At 36.5% G+C, this 25798-nt stretch overlaps 1 protein-coding gene across 3 annotated transcripts in view; it reads left to right on the top strand.

The window, feature by feature from the left end:
* Positions 1–25798, top strand: part of ZBTB20 (zinc finger and BTB domain containing 20) — a gene marked incomplete at its 5' end in the record, with an annotated part of 843452 nt that overhangs the window by 641449 nt on the left and 176205 nt on the right. For all 3 annotated transcript variants that reach the window (XM_081300928.1, XM_081300926.1, XM_081300925.1), the window contains one exon: positions 22074–22113. The remainder of the gene's footprint in view (positions 1–22073; positions 22114–25798) is intronic.

The raw sequence follows: 25798 nt of genomic DNA, 5'->3' as shown, positions 1-25798 counted from the left end.
CAGTACCCAAAGCAGCAACATCCAAAGTATTTATTATCTTTTTTCATTCAGTAAATGTTTACCTAGGAATATGGGTGCTCTAGACACATGTAGTGACATGTGCAAGGGCTCAGAAGCAGTAGAGAAGAAGCTGCAACGGACTTGCAATATTACAAGTGACGGCTAATGGTGCTAATGTAGTACAGTGGGGCAAAAGAGGTGAAAATGTGAGAAACATCATGAAGTAAAAGGTCATCATTATCAAGAAACCTGATTAGTGAAGACACAAAATATTGTCTACCTTTATCAGGCTGTTAAGTGGAAAGTGATTATAAAACATTAGAGTGAAACTTGAACATAGAGGACATGGGTTGTAAAATTCCCTTTATAGGATATAGACTTAAAAACCCCTCATTGTCATAGTGACTATAAAAGTATTCAATATGCTTACTTCTGACCCTGGTAAAAATTATTGTAGAAGATGCTCCCACATTAAACCCTAACTTATTTTTTCTTCCATTCCAACAAATGACAGTTGAAAGAGTTTAAGTTCCCAAATTTTCTACCTAGAAAGTAATCTTACCCTTCCTGAAAGCAATTTTTCTTACTTTATCTAAAGAAATTTGTAAGAAATATATGAATATATATATATATATGTGTGTGTGTGTGTGTGTGTGTGTGTGTGTGCTTGTAAAAAAAAGTAAAGTTATGAAGAAAATTAGCTTTTTAAAATTTGTATGTTTAATAAGTTGATATTACTTTAAAACTCAATTTACTGTTAAGTATTGCTTTCTATACACAAAAGTCTTCTTTGGATATTAAAGAAATTTCATTAGAATTGGAAATCATTATGGGCTGATGATTATTTGAAGAGTGATGAAAAAGCAACAGATGAGGGCTGGGATGTAGCTCAGTGGTAGAGTGTTTCTTAGCATATGTGAAGCCTTGGGTTCAATGCTCAGCATTACAAAGCAGGAAGAAAGGAAGGGGCAACAGATGACTCCCAGGAATGGCATCTGAAAGGAGGATGAGGGGTAATGCTATTCACTCAGTCGAGGACCAAAAGAAGATGAAAAAATGTGGAGGAGAACATGAGTTCAGCTTTGGGCATGTTGAATTGTGAATGCTTTTTAGACATCCAATTGGAATTTTTCTATAGGTCATTTTGTATAGAAGGTTAGAAGTCAAGAGAGAATTGATGACTCAAGATATAGATTTAGAAGGCATTTTAAAACAGGGACATATGAGTGTCCAGTAGACAAGTAGACACGTTAGTCTGAAGTATGTGTAATGCAACATTACAAGATACAGTCCTGGATATCCAGGAACTTATATAATCACTTCTCTGATATTTTTGTCAACTAGTTTTCTCTCTTTTTTTTTTTTAAAGAGGAGAGAGAGTGAGAGAGAGAGAGAGAGAGAGAGAGAGAATTTTTAATATTTATTTATTTTTTTTAGTTCTCGGCGGACACAACATCTTTGTTGGTATGTGGTGCTGAGGATCGAACCCGGGCCGCACGCATGCCAGGCGAGCGCGCTACCGCTTGAGCCACATCCCCAGCCCAACTAGTTTTCTCTTAAATTCACTCCTACTCATCCCTCGCACTAACACACATCCTATTCTCTGTCTTCCTTTCTATTTAAAAACTGAACTTCACCACCAGGACCTTTTATATTGTAGATAGATATGCCTTGATTTCTGTAATAATTGTGTACTTCAAAAATGTATGCAGGAAAAGTTTATTTACATAAGATTACCCTTACTAAACTATAAAATTTCATTACTTTAAGAAACTATGAAATGAATGTGCACTCTCAAAAATGTACCCCTAATTAATTTATTATATAAGGATTTCAATCAGTTTTCATTTCTGTTGTGCATGATATTCATTCATAATGTCAAATCATTGGGATATTTAAGTAGAACCCTATTAAATAATGGGGAGTCATTTTTTATTTTCCACTCCAGGGAAAGAAACAGAGGCCCACTGAGAAGTGGTTCTCTAAGTGTCTGCCTTTTAGATGTCAGCTTTCCTACAGAATGTAACCTTTTATTTTAATGTTCTTTGAAGTTCTTTTGTCTTGCCCTGAATCATTGTAAACATGTTTTCTAGATATACCCTTTTCCACCCCTATGCCTTAGTAGATTTATTTATTTACTTTTTAATTTTAGAGTATCTTATAACTGTTCTGTCCTCCCATACTTGAAATTTTCCTGACAGAGGCAGCCATTGAGTGGAAGGTTTAGTTGGTTTTATCATAGTAGTTGTAATCTCTGTTGTCCCAGTTTTCTAGAATTTGTGATCATCTGGGACTTCCCCCTGCTGTGCCTCTCTATTGGTAGTCTCATTTTCCTTCTTGTGTCTTACCTGTCTTTCGCCAAAAAAGCTTCTGCAAAATGTGTGTTCCCCACCAATCACAATGCTACACTGTTAGTGTATGCAGTCTCTATGGTAACTGGGTTATAGGCCACAACACCAAGATTACTGGAGCCACCATCATAGTGGGGAAACTGGCACAAGCCCTCCTCTGGCACCACACAAGTTTCCCTGATGAAACTGAAATCAGATACTAGTATTTTAATAAGCAGGGCAAACAAGGTGGCAGAGGCTACAAATCCAGTGTCTCTAAAGCCATATTATTAGGATTTGATGGCATTCTTGATATTATTTTCATGAAGAGAGTCAGCCTGGTGTGCTGATCTTGACCATACATGGATAAACTGGATGAATTCAAGAAGAAGGTTCCTTTTCTTACAGATACATGACTAGTCTCTAAACAATCTAATTTTACTGAAATTAGAATATATTCTTAGTAAGCTCAAGGAAATTACCAGTGCACAGTAAAAATTATTCACTGGCATTTTAAGAACACAATTTTTTTAGGTGGTTTCTCCAGCAACTACATATTGCCCCAGTAAGGTCAAAAAGCAAAATTGGCCCTGTCTGAGTATGCTTGAGAACAGAGGCAGTCCTGTTGAGTCAGGAAGGGGTCAAGATTAAGCAGTGAGGCTCATCTGGTTTGCTTCCTCTAGAACTGAACCTTCCTTACAGATAGAGGAAATGACAGACTCCCAGGACAGACTCCCAATAGAAACACAGGGCCTAAAGCAGGGTTTTATAACCTTAGCCCTGTTGACATTTGGGCCACATAAACTTTTGTTGTACAGGGCCATCCTGTGTATTGCAGGATGGCTAACAGCATCCCTGTCATATACCCACTAGATGCCAGTAGCATCTCCAACTATAATAACTGAAAAATCAAACATCCCCCAGGTGGGGGTAAAAACAGGTCCAGTTTGAGAACCACTGGCCCAAAGAAAGGTGAGGCTTAGGTAAGAAATGAGTTTGAGAATTCCTTAGAAACCAAAACATTTGTTCAACGAGTCACTCAGAAGGTCTATATTGAGCCACTCCTATTTTCCAGGCTCTCTTCTGTTTATCGGGAATAGGACAATGAGCAAGTCTTGATCTCATGGAACTTACATTCTAGTGGATGTCTGCCATATGTTTCTAACCAGCTGTATCCCATTCCCTCCAAACAGCCAAACAGAAAATGCTTTAAACCAACTAAGGACCAAGGAAAGAAAACACAAGTTCATATTTGAAAACCCTTTTTTCAGTTTATGAACCTCAAAAATGGCTTTGATTTAAGAATGAAGCTTGGCAAGTGATTAATTCATATGTTTTAGTTTATAGTATGTTTTAATCATTTTGGGTGTTTTCAAAACAAATGGTGAGATTACGGGTTTTCCCCCCTTCTATTTTTGGCCCCTTTCCTCTGGAGAGCCCTTCTTTTTTGATTAGTTTTGGTGCTCTTATTATATTTAAGGAATGCTTTTAAGTACTTGCAATGTGTGTACGTGGGTGAAAGAAAATGAGGAAGAAAAAAACCTTAGACTACATGATCCCTGCTCAAACACCACCTCTTCAAGAAAGCCTCCTCAGAAACCCCTCTTCAGCAAGCCCCTGACCCAGGTGTTCTCTAAGTACTTCTTCGCATACTGTGCATACTCCCTGTGCCCCATCTTGGTTGCAATTAAGGAGCCAAATGTGAAATTCATTGTTCACGTTTTTTCTTCAGAATGTAAGCTTAGTGGTATTCTTACTGCATCCACTCTGTTCACAATTCTAATATTTTCAGTACACAGGAAGTGTTTAAGAATACATGTTGAATGTCTCATGACTGAGAAACCCAGCTTTGAAGATGTCTTGCCTAAACACTTTTAACCTATGAGCTGCCTATGGTTTATCCTGCCCCAACTCTGGGTCTTCATTGGTCTGATCACTATTTTATAGAGTATGAAGTAACATATTTGCTTTTTAGTACCAATGAAACTCCCAAAGTCAGAAATTCTAGAGAATAGTTTAGGTTCATTAATCTTAAGGCAATTTCAGGCTTATACAGAGACTTCAAGAATGTAAGTGAAATAATAGGGCATGGGATTTGTGAATATTTCTAAGTATTTCTAATGCCATGAGCTTTTATCAAGAGTTAAAGTATTTAGAAGATATATGCTTATGTTTATCTGTGGGAGGTACAGAGTAAAATTGCAAAACTATTTACATGTTTTCTTAGTTAATGTTTGTTTCCTCTACTAGAATTTGAGTTCCTTGAAAATGGAGAACTTGATCTGTCAATAATGTTATCTTGTGTGCCTAGAATAGTGCATGACACAAAACAGGCAAATATTTGTAAATATTTGTTGAATGATTAAATGGTAGGCATTCCATCAATTCTATGTTGATGATAGGTTAATAGGTTCGAAGTGAACTACAAATGCAGTAACATGATGAAGTTCTTCTTCATTTATTCAACATCTTAGAGCAGTGCCTGGATCACAGTAGGCACTCAATAAGTACTTGATGAGTAAAGGAGCTAATTGCTAATCCAGTGTGCTCAAGGATGGATTTTTTACTAAGCATATTGGTTTGTTAGAACTACTATAACAAAGTATCACAAAATGGGTAGTTTAAGCTACACCTTTGTGTGTGTGTGTGTGTGTGTGTGTGGGCAAGACTCTGTCCCATGCTTCTCATTTAGCTCCTGATGACTTGTTTTCAGTCTTTCATACCCCTTGGCTTGCAGAAGCATCATCATGATCTCTGTCTTCATCCTCACATGAACTTCTCCCTGTGTGTACATCTGTGTCCAAATTCCCCCTTTATATAAGAACACCAGTTATATTAAATCAGGGGCTCACTCTGCTCCATTACAACCTCATCTAATTAGTCATATCCACAATGACCCTATTCCCAAATATAGTTACGTTCTGAAGTACTTGAGGCTTCAACATATGAAGGGGGGAGCATAATTCAATCCATAATACTAAAATAATAGAGATCTTCAGGTAATAATATTTTGATGAATGACTTCTATTTGAAGTCTTCTTAAAATAACATCTAGTTTTATGATTCAATATGGAAATTGATATGGTAGCATTAAATAGCATTTATTACATAGGCAAAAACTCACACGTTTATAGAGAGGAAACATGAAGAAAGTCCAAGAGGCCTGGCTATACAGAGCATATTTTCTTGAATGCTGAGTGGCCTGATGTAACTGGAAAATGGGTTATGTGGGGAAGACTGCAGAGGGATCCTAGAGGGATTTTATATGAAGCAAAGAGGTTTGGGATTTGGGTTTTATTTAAAAGACCTCAGAGAACCAACATAGAAGTCAAAACTTATTGAATGGCAAAAGAATATTAAAAGGGTAAATTTTATTGGATATAAATTATGCTTCAGTGAACTTAGCTTTAAAAAGAAAGAAAGAAAACAATGCAGTCCAAGAATGGACCTTAGGGACAAGCAACTCAGAATTTTGGTGCCATTTTGCCCCCTCAGCAGCAGTCATAAGCCTGCTCAGACTTTAGAAGGGGCTCACCTCCAGTGTCTTCTCCTGTAGCAAAAAGAAAACAAGTCTGATTGGACCCAGTGAGACCAATGAAATTATCAGTGCCATCTCCCCTTATCAGATCAGGAAGTTGACCAAAGATAGGCTGATAGGCCTATGACTCTTTATTTTATACATGATTTTGGAAAACACCATGGCCTACTAGGAAAGCAAGGTACGTACAAGGGGTTGACCAGTACCTGATGCCAGTCAGAGAAGGTAACCTGGCTGCTTAGAAAATACTGATAATCTAAGAAAGTGGATTACCACATATTCAAAAGCAACTACATTCTCATGGAACACATACACAGGCTGGCAGACAAGACCCATAAAAAAAAAAAAAAAAAAAAAAAAAAAAAAAAAAAACCTGAAAATGCAGTGAGAAGCACCCACAAGTCAAGAAGAAGGGCCTCCCCAAAACCTGCCCAAGGAGGGAAAGACCATATAAACCTTTTTCTGCCTATACATAAAGGTCTCAGTAATTACATAGATCAGTCATTGAAACAAAACAAACATTTTCTACTTGCCAAAAGAGAGACAAAAACAGAGATAGTTTGGGGTAACCTTGGCAAAAACAGTTTAATGAGCAATACAGCTAGATAAATCAGATTTTAATGGGTAGAGGAATAAATGGAAATTTAGGAATCTTGAAGTTGGCACAAAGCAGGGAAAACTAAGGTCCATAGAAAGTTTCCTGCCTGTCAGTTTATTATGATTGCTTTTGTATTCATTACTTAATATGAGAGCAGCTAAAGCATGTTGACAGGCAGTAGGAAAATTGAAAATACAAAAGGGAGAAGGAGAAATTGATACAATAATATCCTGGAGGAGATCATCAGGGCAAGAGAGAAGGGTCTCTGAGATGTGGTGGGTGGGTTCAGCATCAGAGGTGAAGTATTGCAAAGTGCCATTTGAAGACTTAAGTTTGCTCTTTGTCAAAGTAGGCAAGGTTAATAGCTGGAAATGAAGGGAGGGTAGGGACTGGTTATAAGGAATTACAGTAATAAATGAAACTGGGGAATGAAAAAGGAAACCAACAAGAAATAAAGATTTGCAAAGTAGTTCTGCTGCTCTAGCTCAAGCTGGAAACTCTAATTCTTAGGAGCACCAGGCTGTACCATTTTGTGATTTTTTCTTTAGCATTGTTCAGCAGTCTAGGAGCTGAGGAAAAAACACTTGATTAAATGTAAATGAGCTCAAGAGCTAGGAAGGTACTATTGAGATGAAGGAATTGATGGAGATGGTACATTCCTTTAGATTTAACAATGATGATTGGGGGAAAAATTGAAAATAAAGAGTCTGGAAGAAAAGAGCATATATATGAAAACCAAAAAGTCATGGTAAGAAGATAGAGTTACCTGAGATAATCAATTTTAAAAGAGGAAAGATTTACTTTGAATTACAGTTCTGGAGGTTTCAATCCATGACTAATTGGTCCCATTGATTTGGGCCTCTGGAGGGTAGTATATCAAGGAGGGAGTACATGCTAGAAGATCTGTTCCTCTCAGAGCTGGGTGCAAAGAGAGAGAAAGAGGAGGGATTAGGGTCCACACACATGGATGATTTGGGGACATTCAAGATCCAAACTATAGCAGCAGCTATCATTACCACTGTTATCACATACTGCTAATCCTTAGGGAAAGAATGTTACCTGTTATGTAAGAGTGTCCCCTGGGGCAATAGCACTCATCTTGACAACAGGCAAATGTTTTTACTTTTTGTGTGGATTCCAAAAGTCTAGTGATATGGCCCTAAAGGCATGCTCTCTTTTTTCTTTTATTTTAAGATTCTCAATTTATTCTATCAAGAGTTTCCAGAGACGGAACCCTTCTTTTGGCCTTCACTCTCTCTGTGCTTCCTCTTCCTCTTTGCTTCCTCCTATCTTTAGGCATTGAATGTTGTCCTAAGTCTCAGCGACATTCCTCTACCCAGTGACCAAATAAAGTTTTCCCATAAGCCTAATATTGGTTCTTGTTTTCTCCAAGAAGACTGGGCTAAGAAGTTGATGCTTGGTTAGAGAATATTTTTAGGTGCTTCACAGATGACCCTATACAGCTAATCTCCAATGCCCGATGCATTCAGATGAACCTGAGTGTCTCTCTATGACATTCATGAGGAGAACTCTGTTTCTATGGGTCCTGTCTCCATATGTCAGCCTAGCAAAGTAACCAACCATGTTATTCACTGTGAGATACCATGCTCTAGTTATCCTTTACTTGCTTGAGTGGACCGAGATGAACATAATATGCAGGGTTTAGTAGTTTTTCTAAACCCTGTGAGAATTCCTAAGCTCCTTCCCTTGGTGTTGTCTATATATAATTTCAAAAAATAGCTTTGGGGGAATTTCAATAAGCAATTCTAAAGAAGTCCTTTTTTCTTTGCAAATATAAATCCTTGTAGAATTCCGTTTTTTCTGCTTTTCCCCCTACTCCTGATCCTATTATAGCTCTTTCCAGCAATGCTAAACCCCAGCTGGTCTAGAGATTAATATGACCAGACATACCATGAATTTTTTAAATCTCAAGACCCAGTTTCTCCTTCTTCATCAATCAAATATAGGTAATATGTATGTGTGTGTGTGTGTGTGTGTGTGTGTGTGTGTGCGCAGTGTATTATCATAGTCTTCTCTAAATTCTTTGTTTTTCTGGTCTGTCTTCTAAAATTATTCCTAAATGCTTCTTGTTATAAAAAGGCAGAAGAAGAACCTGACTAATAGGGGAAGAGCTTGAAGAGATGGAAATGAAAGAGAAAATACAGTAGGAAACAAGGGAAACCAATAAGGAAATGGGAAAAGTAATGATTTCCCTTTTGCTAGTCCCCTCAGAACACTTTTAGGTTTGGTTTTCATATTTATTTTACCTAATGCCCTCAAATAATCTCTTCTTCTTCCTAGCAATTTGTTCTACTAAAAAAGTATAGATATATACACACATATATTCCAAGTCATGAATACATATAATATATACACATATATATATATATATATATATATATATATATATATACATATATATATATATTTTACAAGTCTCATATATATGTATGTATATATACACATATATTTTTTTTCCTTTCCTTTTTCCAGTAATAATCTCCTACCTGCCCAGCAGGTTGAAAGCTCCTCCCTATAATCTTAGAATTCTCTCCAGCTTGCCTAGCCCCTTACTCATAGATCTAGGGCACTTGGACCCATTGCCTTTAGTTCTGCCCACCCCTTACCCCACACTGGCATGGAGAGTGTTAATGGCTGATGCAAGTTTGAAAGAACTTAAGCAATAATTTGGTTTTACTTTATTAATATACAAAACATAAACAGGTAAACTACATGTTGAATTCATTAAATTCTTCCTCCACTGTTTAGAAATATGAAAACTACATTTTTTAAAAAGGGATTGATTGGTGTCATGTACATATTTGTTTATGCAAGATAATAAGAGTATTAACATGGAGGTGGAATAATGATATTTATAATTTCATCACCACTGTTTATATAAGATGAAAACATCTGAAAAGAAATAAAAGAGAACATTTGCTGCTCTCTACATACATTAATTCTCCTATTTTTGTTGATAAGGTATGTGAGAAGAAAAACAAGTTTAACAAGTTGAGAAAAAGTTAGTGTTCTTTATATCATGTTCACTGATGTTTACCTAAGGTGGCTAGGCTCAGAAAATACTAAACTATAATGGAGGGGTTACCTCCTTATAAAGGAACATAGGGACTGAGGACATGTACTTACTTCAGTAACTGCTGTCTGAGATTAAGATTATTTGATTAGAACCAGTGGCATATTCCTGTATCCCAGCGGCTTTGGACGCTAAGGCAAGAGGATCCTGAGTTCAACTTTAGCAACTTAGTGAGAATCTGTCTCTAAATAAAATATTAAAAGGGCTGGGAATGGTGGTTAGGTGACACTGGGTTCAATCCCTGGTACAAAAAAAAAAAAATTACTTGAGTAAGATTAGGATCCTCTGTTAAATGCTGAAATTGTTCTGTCATAGAGAATGGCATATTGTGTCAGGGAGACCAATGATATTCACTTTGCCTATAACTTGAGATGTGCTTCTCAGAGCTAAAACCTGCTTATTCAAAGAGAAAATACAACAACAACAACAAAATGGGGTTTCAGATTCATTTGTAAGAACCAATTTCAAAAAATTTAAATATTCTAGGTAGACCTTTATAGTATTTGAGAGTGGGGAAGAGGTTTATTATCTATGTCAAATTAGCTCTATTGATAATTTAGGCCATGAAAGGTCAAGTCATTTGTGAGAGGTTAGTTTTCACAGGGTAATTGAAAAAGAGCAAATAAGTAAGAGAAATAGGAGTTTTCTGGGGCAGGTTGTACTTGTGATAACTCATCTGAGGTGAGCTACTTTTATGGAGACAAAAAATGGCCTTGAAGATAGAAGTAGAATCTGATTGGCAGACTAATCAATAATAGGCTCTGAAAAATTATCTGTTGAACTAATGAATGAATACATGGCTCCTCTGAAAAATACTTTTCATATTCTCCCTCACCTAAACCAACTCTCAATGGTAACTTCCAAAATGTTATTAGGCTCAGTTAAGATAGACTTGAAAATAAGAAAAGCATAAAGTCACTAATTTTTATAATGTATTCCTTTTTTTTAATCCTTATTCACATTGCCAATCCTGTCCACCCCCATAGGTAACTAAATTTTATTGTCAATTGAAACAAGTTTGCAAGAAAGCAATGGAAGATGAAGACAGAAAGGTATGGGTTTTGGAATCCCAAGCATCAGAGAGCCTGAACAATTCTAAAGGGCGGGAGGGTCTTTGAAATCACAGTAACCCTGTTATTGCAGAATGACCAGATAAGGGCATTTTAGCCTAAGGCTGGAGGCACAGATGTAAGAACTTGAGTTAGGATATGTGTCAAATGTGAAATTTCTGACCATTGTACCAGTAAACAAACTGTGCCTTTCTGGACCTTCTTTTTGTGCCTATTGAGCCAGTTTTGCCCACCTGGCACTCCCATTTAGCAAGCCATACTTAAGAGAATGAAGAAAGCAAGTGAGTTTTAGAACTTTCGTAAGGTCTTCAGTCTAAAATACTGTATTTAGACATTTCAAAAAAAATTTATGTATTAGGTAGATTTTCTTTGTAATTGTCCAATAATAGAATCCCTGGGCCCTTAAGATTGTGTACTCAAGTCACTTTGCAGAAAATAAAGGTAGAAAGTTCACTCAAGACATGAACATTCTCTGACCAAGTCCTACCAAAGTAAACCAATTTAGCATATATCCTTTTTTATTTTTAATTCTTCTGTGCTCATCAGTTTTTTTAAAATAAAGTTGCAATCCATGAAATTGATTTCATAAATCATCAACAGGTCACTCACTATTCAAAGTGTGAAAAACCATTACCCCATGATACAACATAGGATCTGTTTTCATTCTTTGTGGTTTCTGTTTTTCCGAATTCATCTCCATAACATATGTTGTCTGCACCAGGCAGACAGTTTTCACTCTTTGACCAAGCACAGATACTTTTGAGGATAGAAGAGATCTGATTGTTTGTCAAAGATGGGACATTCAGAAGAGGTCATTTTCTCATCTCTTTTTGTCTAAATCTTTAAAACTCTGAATTCATATACTAATAGGACCAAGGGGAATAGCCTAGAATTTTTTTTTTGTCATTTATAGAGATGACAAACTAAAAATCTGATGACTCTTTCAAAAGCTTCTGCCAAGACATAGGCCTAGAACTTGCCTGACGGTGTTTGTCTGGCCAGGATGCATTTCTGATTTATCCAAGGAGATTTTTAGCAGAAACTTACATTTACCATCTAAATTAATGATATCCCTTTCTTTCCCATGACAAAAACCACTCTACACTATATACATTATGTTAAAGTTATTTTTTTTTAGCATGTGCACATATTCGACATTCTGTAAAATCTTTTTCAGTTTCATCACACTGACAAGCTGATTCCATTAAATCACCCACCATCATCATGTTCACTCTTTTTCTTCTTTTTTGAAAAGTTGGAAAACAGTGATCATAGAGTTTTCAAGGCATTCACTTTAGCAAAAAAATAAATCCAGAAAAACATGAGTTCCATTCCTTGAAATGGCGAAAGAAAAAAAAAATGAGTAATGTCATTCTCCTCTGCACTTCTCTTGAAGTTGTTCAAGATAGGGAAGGAGACTATGGCTCTTTCTAATTTTTTTTCCTCCAATAAAATGGAAATTTTTAAAAATGTTCTGAATATAGATCAAACTTCATTACCTCAGTATTTATTATGTGCTGTTTGTTACTTAAAATAGACATTGCAATAAGCTGAGTAAATGACATGAAAGGATTTCATTCAAGGATTTTGACTCTTGCTATTTGACAATGTTTTAGGGTCACACTGCTGTTCTGAATTAGGGCAGATATATTTCCTTTCCTCCCAACACCATGCTTTCCTCGCTGAGAGGGAAAAATCATATAATCACACCGCTACTGGGTTGTTTAAAGCATTGAGTATATATGCTAAATGAGAAAAAAAATGCTCAGGATGGGGTTAATTAACTCTGTGGAGTTGTAGGTGGGTCACTTCCTTAGGAACAAATCATACAGGAGGAAACATGCAAGTGCACATGTACAAAATCAAAAGAAAGCTATGAACCCTCACACTTTGGGCACAAATTGGAGACAAGAAAGGAAAGGAACCCTTTTGTGCAAGGAGTACTTTGGGCTTCATTGGTCAAAGACAAATGGGCAGGCCACTGTCAGACACTAGAAATGAATCCATGGTTTGGGAAAGCCCTAGGAAAACAGGTACTTTTTTAAAATTTACCTCTGCCAACACGTTTAAAAATTATATCTTAGTTTCTTTTAATGTGGCTTATTTTCTAGTTCTCATCTTGGAATATAATTTCTTTCTGAAGCTATGGCTGAATCCTTTATGTTTTCATCACTGTGCTTCACACTGCTAGGGGTACTCTGCCTGCTGAGATGGGCTGTAGTTTGGCCTGAAGGATTCCCACCAGGTTGTTTACAGTCTAATCCTTTCATGAAGTGGGAGGTTAAAGAGCAGACAGAAAACATTCTCATTTCCTAGATCCTTAATAGGTAACTACAGGAACTGAGGGAAGTCTCTCAGGCCACCTTTTCTAGGGCAGAAAGATATTATAAAGTCTCCGTGAGAATATGCTAACAAAGAGCCAGGAACCGATGGAGGTTAGCAGTAAGGAAAACAACTGATGATGAATATGTTAATAAAGTTTCAGTGCAAACCATTTGTTTTTTCTTGTTTCTACCTAAATTACTCTGACATTACTAGGAATAGGTCCTCATAGAATGTATGGACCAAAAGTTCCCAAATGTTTTTTTAATTTCTAAAAAGAAACAACAACAACAAATATATATATATATATATACCCCACACATGTATATATAATATATATGTATGTACATATATATATAATGTATACATATCTATGTAGATAATTTTATTTGAAAGATTATAAGCAAAATTGGCTTCTTGAGGTAGGGAAGCAAAATAAACAACTCTGGTAAATTTGAAGACTCAGGACAGAACCTACACCATCACAACACACACACACATACACACACACAAAAAAAAAATCACCAAATATCTCCCTTATTACCTGGGGAGGAGGGGCAACTAAATTTGAACCTCATTGAGACAGTTAAGAAAATGCAAATTCCCCTAAGAGGAAGTATTAAAACAATTAAATTAATATATTTTTAGAAAACTGAGCACAAATTGTGGTTGGGGAGGACAGGGAACAGGCTGAAAATGTCCCCAAAGAAAGAGTCCCAGTAATATTTGTTCCTTTTCTTTCAACTGCCTGATGACGGGAATGTGGGTATGGAAATAAAAAGGAAGGCTGGCAGGAGGGAGGCACGGGGCAAACTTTATAAATACTAGCAATCTACCTTATCAGCTTATTGTTGCACAGATTTTTAAAATTCAGGCTGCTGGTTAGCTTGACACCTTTACTGTTCAGTTCATTCCTGTCATTTCAACAGCATAAGCAATGGCTGCATGCACCAACCATTATTCTAGTTAGGTTGTCAAAGTCAGCTTAATGCTGACTTTATTTTCTGTAGTGATACTGAGCAAAATGTTTCTTTTGAAAGGTCTTAGACCTCTATCCACCCAACTCCTGATCACAGTAATAACCAACCTCAAGAAATCATTAGTAAAGACTAGAAGAACCTCTTATAACAAGTCAGCTATGAAGAAATTGGCATAGTTTGTCTGTTTGATTCATGTTCTTATGAAAATAATGGGTTGAAAAATAAAACTACATTTCTCTCTCCCAATCTCTTAAAAAAAAACTGGATCTTTACAAGTTACATTGGAACTGAAGCTTTGGTTTTTTTCCTAATAAAGGTTGAATAATGCTCAAAGGTTTCAGTAGCCAAAGTCCATCTTTAGAAATAGCTTTCTTCTATAATGTACTGCCAATTTCTTATGTGTGTGTATTTTGACCTTCCTGGAGCCTTTGCTATGGACTGCCTGTTGATTGGTACATGCAAGTGCTTTGCTTATAAGAGTTGGGCAATAGTTCAGTGATCCAGTCCAAATCCCAGCCATAGATAGAATGGGCTCATCTTCTATTTAAGAAATGGGCAAACTGCTTTAAATGAATTTGGTTCAGACAAGGTCACTGGAACTGTTCATCTGACCCTGTGAGCTGTATGTAATGGACACTTCTGCTGAGCTCCAAAGCTGCAAGGTAAATAGATGAGAAAGCCAGTGACTGACTGGCCACCCCTATTGGAGCTTCTCCTTGAGTCTCTTTTCTTAGATGTGTATTCTTAATCATATGGGGCCCATTTTGGTCATTTAAAGGAGTCGTTCACTGGTTCTCCTGATGTCTTTGAAGACAGTCCTGGGAATAACAATAGTGAGTTCTTATATTATGTTTGGAACTTTTTTCTAACTTTTTCTTTAATTGGAAATTGAGTTTATATGCATATTCAATACCCAGTCTATGAAATATTCAGTTACATTTCTTGGATGTAAAGGAATGAATTGTTAGAATGTTTTTCTCTAGCTAATTATTATGCTAAAACTATAGTAGATTTAAGTACATTTTTTTTAACTTTATTTGTGTCATATGCACTTGGCAAATTGAATCAATATATAGGCATCATATATACTTTTTCAAATTTAATAACTTATAATATGTACTGCCTAATCCTATTTTCACTTTAGAATGTATTTAACTAAACTGTATTGTGATTCTGTATGATTTTTAGGCTCAACTTTATATGTGATTTTGTAGAATCATATAGAGCAAAGCAAGTTTAGAGAGGTTATTGAATTCATCCTCCTAGCTGGAGGCAGAGCTGCATTTATTCCATCCAAAATAGATAAGAATCTTTCCTATTTTTAAAGAGCTATGAAGAAATAAATTTCATAACTGCTCTTAGCAATCTATTTGATTATTTACCCTTTGCATATTCAGGATGTTCATCTTTAAGTCTCAAATTCTTCACTGTACAGTTTAATATTGTTTTACCCTAGGACAAAAATGCCGATCATTATTCCCTTTGCAAAGACTTTTCTTATAGTCAGAAAACTATGAAGAAGGCACCTCAGTTTTTACTTCCCTATACCAAATCATTTCAGTTTTTTAAACATTTACTTTTGTTTTCAACAGCTCTTTCTGTATCCAAGTAGCAAAGTGGACTGTTTTAAAAAGTTTGGCCATATATGATGCCTCTGAAAAAGGCACTGCATATTTGAATTTTACTGTGCCGATATGAAAATAGCCACAACTTTTTCATTATATTCTGATGGACAGAGAATTTGTGTTCATTTAACCTTGAGGTTTAAACTTGTTCCCAAAAAAGTAACTGACTCATAGCATTGGCGAGACCCAAGAATAAAGAGCATCAGTTTTCCTAATCTTAAAGCTCATCTTGCCCCCACTCCTAAAATGCACTAAAATTAACTTTTCCTTGACCTCTCTCTGGTGCTATTTATTTACTGATTTAACAACTTTTTTTCTATCATCTTTGTCTCCTAAAATAGACGACATTTATTCAACAAATATTGGAGTGTCATGCTGTGTTTAACACACTATGCTGGGCTTGGAAAATTCAAGTGTGAACTGTTAGCAAAAGCCCCAAGACATAGATGACCTAGGCATGCTCAGGGAGGAGCAAATAGATTATCACAGGATATAGAGAAACAGTGGAGGGAAAACATTTTTAAAACTTGGAGAGATGTGTTGGGGCCAGATTGTGAAAGGTCTTGGACTCTCTTAAGCTAATAGTTGGTAGTGACAAGGACAAAAGTAATATTTTCCAGTCTATATTACAGAAAGCTCTTTCCAAGTCTCTAAAACTCAGACCTTGCCCATGTTATCCTTGTGGTTTAATACCTAACAAATCATTAGGTAGAATTACCTGGTTAACTTATATCTTATGATACATAACTTTATATAATCTTTCTCTTTTATTGGTTTTTAACCACTTAAGTAAAGATGGCCTTCTGTTCACACTAATCTGGAAGTTTCTTTCTCATTCCTCCATGCCTATAGTTATTCCAAAGCCCCTCTGTTTACTTTCTTGTTCACACACCAAGGAATCTCTGACATTAATGATAGGCTCTGAGCAGCATTATGACCAAGTGACTCTGATTAGACCACATGATAAGAGTGCCAGACCTTTTCAGATCCCCTAGAAGCATCAGTTTACTATAGACCAAAAGTCCTAATTCCTCAACCCATTTTAAATCTATAGAGCTACAATTTCAGGAATTTGAGATATGGAGGGAAGACTTACTTGGGAGCAGACTTTAAGGTATTCCTAAAACTTACAATGCTGAAGAGTTGAGTCTACTTGTGGAGCTATAAGAAACCATCCTACATGTAAAAAAAAAAAAATCACCCTGCCACTCTTCCCAGCCCACTGCTTTCACCTCATTCATGTTTCTCAAAACCTGTAACTGTAAGAATCAGGAAAGGTCAGGAAGACTTTTGTGGGCATGGTAGAGTATTCAATTGTGTCTTGATAATGGCTCAGGCTCAGAAAAGGTCCCAGACCAAATAGCTGGATTTTAATTTCAAAATATTCTCTCTTATTGATCACTATCTAATTTCATCATCAAACTTTTGAACGTAGACTTCTTTCAGGGTTGTTATCATAACATTTTCATGAGTTTTGTGTCATTATTGAGATGGATCCAAAATAATATGATCTTAAAAAGCAGACCTCAAGATATGAATGACTACAGGTAGTACTTATAAAAATAAAAATACTACAATAGATTGATCCATGGGAGATTCCAAAGGACCTAGCGAGAGACTGCAAATGCTCTATATGCACATATGAATAACCTTTCATTCTGACTTTAACTTATAAACCTTTTGCAGAATAGAAAATAGAGAATTAAAACCTCCCAAATGTAGGGTGCATGAAGTGTCATTAAATCTAGCATAAAATTTCTTGAATCTGTCAGATAAAGGAAATCATGTATCCAGAGTGAAGACAGAATATCAGTTGACAGGAATCTATGAAGCTGACACGTATTCTGAAAGACATATGAATCCAAAAATTCAATAGTGCCTCAGCCTTTGAAAATACTAGAAGTGAGAAAGGTACTAAGAAAATCAGTACGGTAAAAATCTTCATTCTACTGTTTAGAATGACTCCCACATTAAGATTTAACTAATACAATACTTCTAGAATATTAAAATATTATCTCCTGACTCAGAAAAAACAAAGATAAGAACCACCTAACTTCTAGAGAAAGTAGTTAAAGAGAAAGAATTGAAAAGATTAAAGGCATGCCTAAGGGGTCATTCCTGTCCTGTTGTCATACCTTTTAACCTCTTCAGGTAGAAGTGTTGAACTTCAGTTCATCTAAATTCCTCAGCTCTGTCATCAGTGCTGTGACACATCCTAATTTTCTGATTCATTTGATGAATAAGCTTTCCCTTTTCTATTCACAGTGCTTAAAGTAACCAATTTTATGTGTTGTGATTACTTACTTTTTTATTGCACTCTTATTGTTTTCTCTTGGCAAAGTTCATCTCACTCTTTATCATCCAGTGTGAGTTCCATGTGCAGAAAAGCCCTTGGACACTCATACTGCCTAGGTTTGGGGTTATTCAAGAGGAATGAGAGACCAAGGATCTGAATTCTGTTTTTAACCCAGCCAAATACCTCAGCTGGCAAGCGGCTCAGCTTCCTCACCATAAAATGGGTATAATAATAGCTTTCCCTTACCACTGTAAAATATTAAGAATGCAAATCAGCCAAACCTGTCTGCTTCCAAAGAGAAGTTTAAACCAGCCTGCAGAATCCTGAATGAGCCTAAATTTCAGGGGGAAACATAAAGTGGGAAACACCTAGAAGTAGTATAATTTAATGGTCAAAGTATGTAGACTTTGGAATGGTACACACTTACTCAGACGCCAGAAGCTGTGTGATTTGGGACAAGGATAAGTTTCCTAATTTCTCAAATCAATCAATCTCTCTCTCTCTCTCTCTCTCTCTCTCTCTCTCTCTCTCTCTCTCTCTCTCTCTCTCTCATATAAATAGGAAGTCATAGTGTTTTTTCTCTTATAGTAAGGATGAAATGAGCACTGTTACTAGTGCTTCTCCAACTCTCCTACTTATGTGATCCTCAAGCTAGAATGATCCAATACTTGGTGTCCCTGCTGGGACATTACAGGAAACTCTCTGCCACAAACATTTCATTGGTATCTCAGGTGTCACCCTAAAACTGCATCCATATTTTGCTTTCCAATCTCTAGCATATTTTCATTTGTCTCACTAAATTGGAAGTTCCATGAGGACAAGAACAACTTCTGTTATATATCTTCTATAGCATCCAAGAAATAGTTAGTAGATACATGAATGCATGTACAAATAAAATTTAAATTAGTTACCCACAAGGAAAACTAGCCCTCCAGGAAGACAGCTGTCTTAGTATTTTGTGTCTTTGTGTAAACAGTTTTATGCTCTCCACTACCCCAGTTATACCCATATCCAAAATGGAGATTTTACTCACCAAGATGCTTCAAACCATAAAAGATACCCTGAAAATAGTAACTCTTCTTAGCATTATCATTTTTCTGTTCTGTATTCTTTTACCTCAATGTGAATAAGGCTCTATGGACATTTTTTAAAATAAATTATAAAGGACTAGGAAGATGCAAGTCTGGAAGATTTTAAAGAATCCACTTATCTCTAGCCAAACACCCTTTAGAAATCTATTTTTTATAGGTTTTCTTTGCTCCTAGCTTCAGCTTTTCGTGTGTTGTTAAAATTCCTAGAGGTTATAAGTAGTGGGATTTAAGGAGGGTTTTCTCTCCTTTCTGCCAAGGCCACTGATAAGTAACCTGAGATCCTTCCTTAGCCTTCATGGGGTCCCAGAGCTCCTTGAAACTTGCTGTTTTTTGAGGAGTTTTCTGGAGAGAGAGTTTCTTCTAGGAATCTGTATCGCCTCCAAATGTTGGAAACCACTGCCCTAGAACATTATGTAAATTGAAATTAGAACTGACTGATCTTTAAAGTTACAATTGATAACACTTCTAATTCCTTAGAGATTGACACTTGGTAATAATTTCCACTAAGGAATCATGAAACTAAGAATAGATTTCAGTACATGTCACCCCTCTTGCCCCTCTTTATATTCATACCCCCACTCACTGTTTCAGTATCCTGAATTGGAGAGCTTTACAGTTTTATGTTCTTTGCTACATATTTGTACATTGGACCTGGAATTTGCTTAATGCAAATGCTTTAATTCTTATGCAAAATGATTATAGATAATTCTTTTCATTTTAGACAAAAACGCTGTACAAACATATAAGGTGAATACCACTGAGGTAGAAGGGACATGTATCAATAACATAGCATTTTCAATTGAACAAAAATAAATCTATGTAGATTAATACGTGTTCTCAAAATTGCATAGCAGTTTGTAAGTCAATCAAGATGCAAGGGTCTTTTGACATTTATAAGCATTTATGAATTATATAAGAACTATAAGATTAAATTTTTAGCCTTAGTATTAAACTTAGGATCAGTATTATTATTTAGCATTAATATCTAAGGACAGTAATTATATTCAGTTACATCTTCAATTTCACTTGGCTTTAATTTATCTTAGATGGTAACATACACTGTGATTTTTCTCTCTGTCCTTGATTCCTGTCTTTGACAGCCTATGTGTCATTTGACATCGGGAAAGATAGTTTTTTGTTCCAGACCACAGATGTATTAGTCAATCTGGGTAAAATTTCCATTGATCTCTTTTGGTCACATCAAAAATTTAATTTTGACTAATTTTGTGAATCAATGCTCCTTTAAATTTAAGTAGGAAAGTTACCTGCGTAGATATAAGAACAGAAGCACTAGGTATAGTATAATAAGAGCACCATGTATTATTGAGGAATAATTGGGGTTATAATGTGCAATAGAAAAGTGTAATTGGACACTTTTATAGAAAATCACTAGTTTTTTTCCAATTTTCCCCAGAGGTTGAGAAAGAAAGAAAGCTCAAAGAGTATGTGTTGGTGTGTGGAGGGAATTGGAGGGCACAGCAGAAAGAAAGGAAAGAAGAAAATAAGGGAGGGAGAGGAAAAGGTGAAAAAGATACACCAGGGCAATAGTCTAGAATTTGGCCTGTAGGGAAGAAAAGAATGTAGCAAAACTTAGAACTTTAAGATCTTTGAAGACTAGTCAGTTATTATTTTGTATTTCAAATTTGTACATACTTTCAATAAATCACACATAATCTAATTATCTTGCTTAAATTTTTCATTAAACTCATCAATTTTGTGGAACAATTTGAAAGCATGGGAGACCCCCAACCTCTCTTGCATTAGCATGCATTATGATCAAGGCTGTAGATTTTCTTCTTAACTCTTCATGTCCCAGGAGGGGACCACCACCTTTTACATCTACATATACATGGATAGGTTTCCCATCCACCACATATTGGGAACCATTTCTTTGGGAAAATGTCTGCAGTTATGCATTTGTCCAGAAAACTGTCTGAAATGTGAGTTCTGAATAATTGTGGGTGTTCTCCTTTAGCCCTAGTATAAAGATATTTAATCAGGCCCTTCTACTAGATCTCCTTTAGTGAAGTTTGTTTGCATATTTCTGGAGGACTTCTGTGAAGTGGTTAAAATAGTTCTGTCAGAAACAAGAATTTATTCAGCATATATTAAATCCTTGATATGTTCTAGTTGGGTCTGTGAGGGAGGTTTGCCTTTGTTTTCTCAGCATCCTTGTTTGGTTTATTAATTTCTGTGGATATTCTCTTAATTTAGTTTTATCCTTCTTTAACAGCAGGTATCAAAATAATGGAAGAAAAACCAGTCCTCTAATAGTTTATTTGGCATGTGCTTGAAAAATTGTAAAGGAGAATCATTACATTGCAAACATAGAATATGGAGCTATTGAGATCAACTCTCCCCCAAACTTAACTTTTTCATCATTAGAGATATGTTGAGGGTGGGGGGAGATGCTTTAAAGACACATTCTTAAACTGGTGCAGCAGAGTAGAGGAGACAGTATTAGAAAGGGAAGTCAAGGCATTGAGCCTGATTTGGTTGACTTCTCCGTGTTACTGAAGTTCAACAATGCATAGAAATATGAAATTTGTCTAAAGGGTCATTCAGGCAGTAAGCACATTAAATTTATACTTCAAGATCCAAAAGTCCTCAGGATTTAACTTATCTTTGCCAGAATTAGCTAAAATTTGTGACACACTGTGTAATAAAACTGTTCTTATCAGTGCTGCCCAACAGAATATTCTATAATGATGGCATGTTCTATGCCTGTGCAATTCAGTAAGGAAGACACTCACCACCATGTGGCTATTAAGTACTTGGAATGTGGCTAGTAAAACTGAATAACCAAAATTTTAATTTTTTGTTAAATTTTAAATAATTTATATCAAAATAGACAAGGCTATGGCTATTGTATTGAAAAATAGTACAGCTCCAGAAAATTCTATATGATACAGATCAGGATGAAATTGACAAAGAAAGATCTTGCCATCCCTTGTGCTGAGAAGTACTGTGTTGGTCATCATAACAAGTAGTCATGCCATTGGAAAATTTCTGTGAGTGTGGGTCTCCTTCATTTGAGGATATAGGGGACAAAATGGCTAAAATTCCATCTTAGATTTCTTTATATCATTGAATTTGCATTTAATTCCATGTTTTTTCTTTAATTTTCAGTTCCTTGACCATCAGTCTGTTGCCTGCCCCTTCTCCTTAGGTAAGTAAAAGTGTTTTTTTTTTACCTTTAAAAAAAAATCGTCAAGTTTGGAATATTTTGGACTTTGTTGGCATATTTTCTAAATGTCTTTGTTATGGTTTCTAGTATGCATTAGCTTCTTTCCTGTTTGGAGGTAATGCAGTTGGCCATAGTGGTAAGTGGCCATTCATGAGAAAGTTGAAAAGATCATAGCCCCAGCCACCATACTTATGTAAAGACTGCCCTTTACTTGACCACAGTGGCTATTTGCAAAACTCTCTGCTCTTCTAAACTATAGCTTATGTTCTTCAGCCAGCCTTCAGCAACAGTTGGGTTTTTGCTCTGCTGTCAATCAATGGCAATTGTTTATTCTTTCGTTATTCACTCTTCCGTAGATCCAACAGTTTTTAATTTTAACTTCTAGATCACAGCTTTAATTTATTGACTAAATTTATAATATCCTTTCACTAAGAAATACAAGACTGATAAGTAAATAGGCTAAATTTTTTTTTTTTTTTGCAAAATTTAAGTCTGGTGGGGGGAAGAAATCTAGGATTCACACATTCCATGAGATTTATAGAAGGTGGCATTCTTTTTTAGAAAAGATGGGAAGTTGGTGGGGCAGAGGGAGCATGATTTCAAATGAAAAAAGAGAACATTTATTAAAGACCAAACCAGTCTGCACTGAGTGGATTTAGATAAATATTACTTTGAGCTGCTTGAAAGAGATTTGGGGGCAGTGAAACCAAATAATCAAGTCACTACAAGAGACACCACCCAAGAAATCTGGCAGGGAGTGACAGTCACCTATTATGATAAATAATCATGATCCTTCTGACTGCTTCTCACTCTCTGGTGCACAATGTCCCTTATTTACAACATTATATCTTACTTCACTGACCTAAGGTATTTGTTGTGTTGTAATCATCTGCACAGAAAGGCAGTTTCCAGGGCTCTTTTGCTTGTGTGTGCCTTTCACTAACATTCCTAGAAGCTAGTGGCAAATATATATAGGGGGACAAAATCCTTCCAAGAAGGCTAAGGCTAAAGTCAAATGTGACATTTATTTGACAGAGAAAGGAGATTGATTAAACTCTGCAAAGACTGGTGCTATGTGTAATGCATTTATACAACAGGGGTGGGTCCTTTCTGTCCCTGACAAGTCTGGTTATTCCCTGTTCTCAGTGTTGATAGGGTATGTCTGTTGATGCTTTGGAGGATGTCGATGTACCTGTTCATGGTTACCACTTTATGTCTTCACATCCTTCCCCTCAGTTACCTAGCACTGCATATTTCTAGTCTTCTGACTGGCAAATCATTTTTGTTACAGTTCTTTTGTGTAAAAACAGTTCACATAATAGCTCTGTGTTAGACAAGGCATTAATCCCACATCACCAGGATGAGTCAGCACCATGCACTCCTGCCTGCACGGCTCAGCTATTATGACGTCAGTGCTTGAGGGGAAGGCTCAGACATAAGCAGTATAGGAAACCTGTGTCACCTATTAGAAATCAAAGGGGAGACCTTTGAGATAAAAACATAATTGAAAGGCTGTCTCTGGCTCATAGGAAAATATGAAACTGACTCTATGCTACATCAACCATCAGTCAAGCAGCTTCTAAAGAGATCCTATTTTTCAACCAAAGATAAGGTGAGGGAAAAGACCCATAGTGAGCTAATAGTCCACTCATGTGCCCATGACCTTGTCCCACCCCTGAGCCAGGTTTTCTGCTTGTTTAGGCTTGTTCCAAATCCTGAGGCTGCCTTTGTATCAGCAGGGTGACAGGGCCTATGACAGTTCTGCTGTCCTCAAGTACCCCACGGACACAGCTGATGTCCCTAAGAATGGGGCCTCAGAGGCCTGTCAAAAGGAAAGGAAAAGTTCCTTGGGAACAGATCAGAACATTATCTCCTCACTCCATCTAGCTTCAAGTGCCTTTTCAATGGCCTCCTCTGGACAGGTGCAGAATCCAGCCTATTTGACCTTCTCTCCCTGGCACTGTTTAATCCAGTGCCCCAATCTGGATTTGACCCAGATTTCAATAGGAATTGAATAGCTGCCAGACTTTCCCCCAAGAGTTTTCCGTTCCATTACTCTTTAGTAGAAACAAAAAGGATCCTTCATGATGCCTTGATGCCTTGAAGCAGGTGGCACACACTTGTCCTATTTGGGAGATCCAGTTCTTGTAAGTTAGGCCTCTTTACAATAGAACTCAAATACATTCTCAGGACAATACCTTTCAGTACTGAAAACTACATGTTGAAAACGTGATAATTTACTGCCTTAGTGACATTCTCTGTTAAAAAGACATCCCTCCATCAGAGCGCCCCTCCCTCCCTCTTACTCTCACTCCAGCCAATCATCAGCCCCTGTGATAACCATCAGAAAGTGCAGTACTGCTGGGATCTTCTGCCTTCATTAGATTGCTAATAGTCTCCTACCATGCTTATAAAAGCTAATACTACTGCTTACCTTAGTTTTGATTAATTATTATTTATAGCTCTTTATTTAGTTTTCAGTCAACAAACATTTACTAGGCTCAGTTCTGAGAACTCCAAAATAAATATGAAATGCTCCCTTTTCTTAAAAATCTCATAGTCTGATAGGGAATATAAATAAGTAAATGAAGATTGCCTCATGGTGGGCACTGGAATGAATACAGGTATAAGATGTATAGAGAAGAATGAGAAAAGAATGCTCAACTATATTTGAAAAGGCACCCAAGTTGGTTCTTAAAGTTAAAAATTAAGAACAGTTTATAAGGTGGATTAAAAAAAGGTGGGGAAAGAAAAAAGGCTCATAATCAAGAAAAAAGCAATAACATTTATGAAGTCAGGAGACATCAGGCAGCCATATTCAGAGGGCTGAGCAGTTTGGTGCGGCTAAAGCATGGTGACTAAAAGAAGAACATGAGAGACAGGGATGGAAAGATGGAAAGTAGGCAGGAGGCAAATCACAGATCTGTTGTAGGTCCTGCAGAGGAGTCTGGACTTGCTCCTGCAGACTTAGGGAGATCTTAAATAATTTAACCAACTTTGTGTTTTATAAAGAACACTCCAGTGATAGAGATGGCTGATTGAGAATAGAGAAAGTAGGTCAAGGTGAAAACAATGGCCTTAGCTGTGCAATGGGGTCAAGTGGAGAGGAAAGTCTACTGGGGAGTTGGGTTAGTCAGCTTTTTGTCACTATGACCAAAATATCTGACAAGAACAACTTATAAAAGGAAAAGTTTATTTAGGCTCGTGTTTTTAGAGGTTAAGTTCATGGTCAGCTGATATCATTGCTTAGAGCCTGAGATAAGGCAGAACATCATGGTGAAAGGACATGGTAGAGGAAAGCTGCTCAGCTTATGGAAACCAGTAGAAAGAAAGAGAGATAGGAGTCAGGGGAAAAATATAATCCTCAAATGTATACCCCCAGCATTCTACTTAATCTAACCTTCCTGAAGTTACATATGTAATCCATTCAAATTATTAATCCATCAAATAGATTAATCCACTGATGAGGTTACTATTCACATAATATAATCATTTCACCCTTAAAGTTCCTGCATTGCTGAACATGGTGCTTTTCAGGGGACATCTCATATCCAAACCCAAACAGAAATACTGACATTTGCATAGCTCCAGCATACTTTGGCCTACTTCGTAATCCTTGCCTTTTAGGAGAAAGGCTGTTGTGTGGGGCCAATAAATTTCAGACCAA

This window comes from Spermophilus citellus (assembly GCF_964194105.1).
Source record: "Spermophilus citellus genome assembly, chromosome: 7".
Classification (NCBI taxonomy): Eukaryota; Metazoa; Chordata; class Mammalia; order Rodentia; family Sciuridae; genus Spermophilus; species Spermophilus citellus.
Note: the sequence above shows the minus strand (reverse complement) of the source record. Positions and strands in the feature narration are given on the sequence as shown.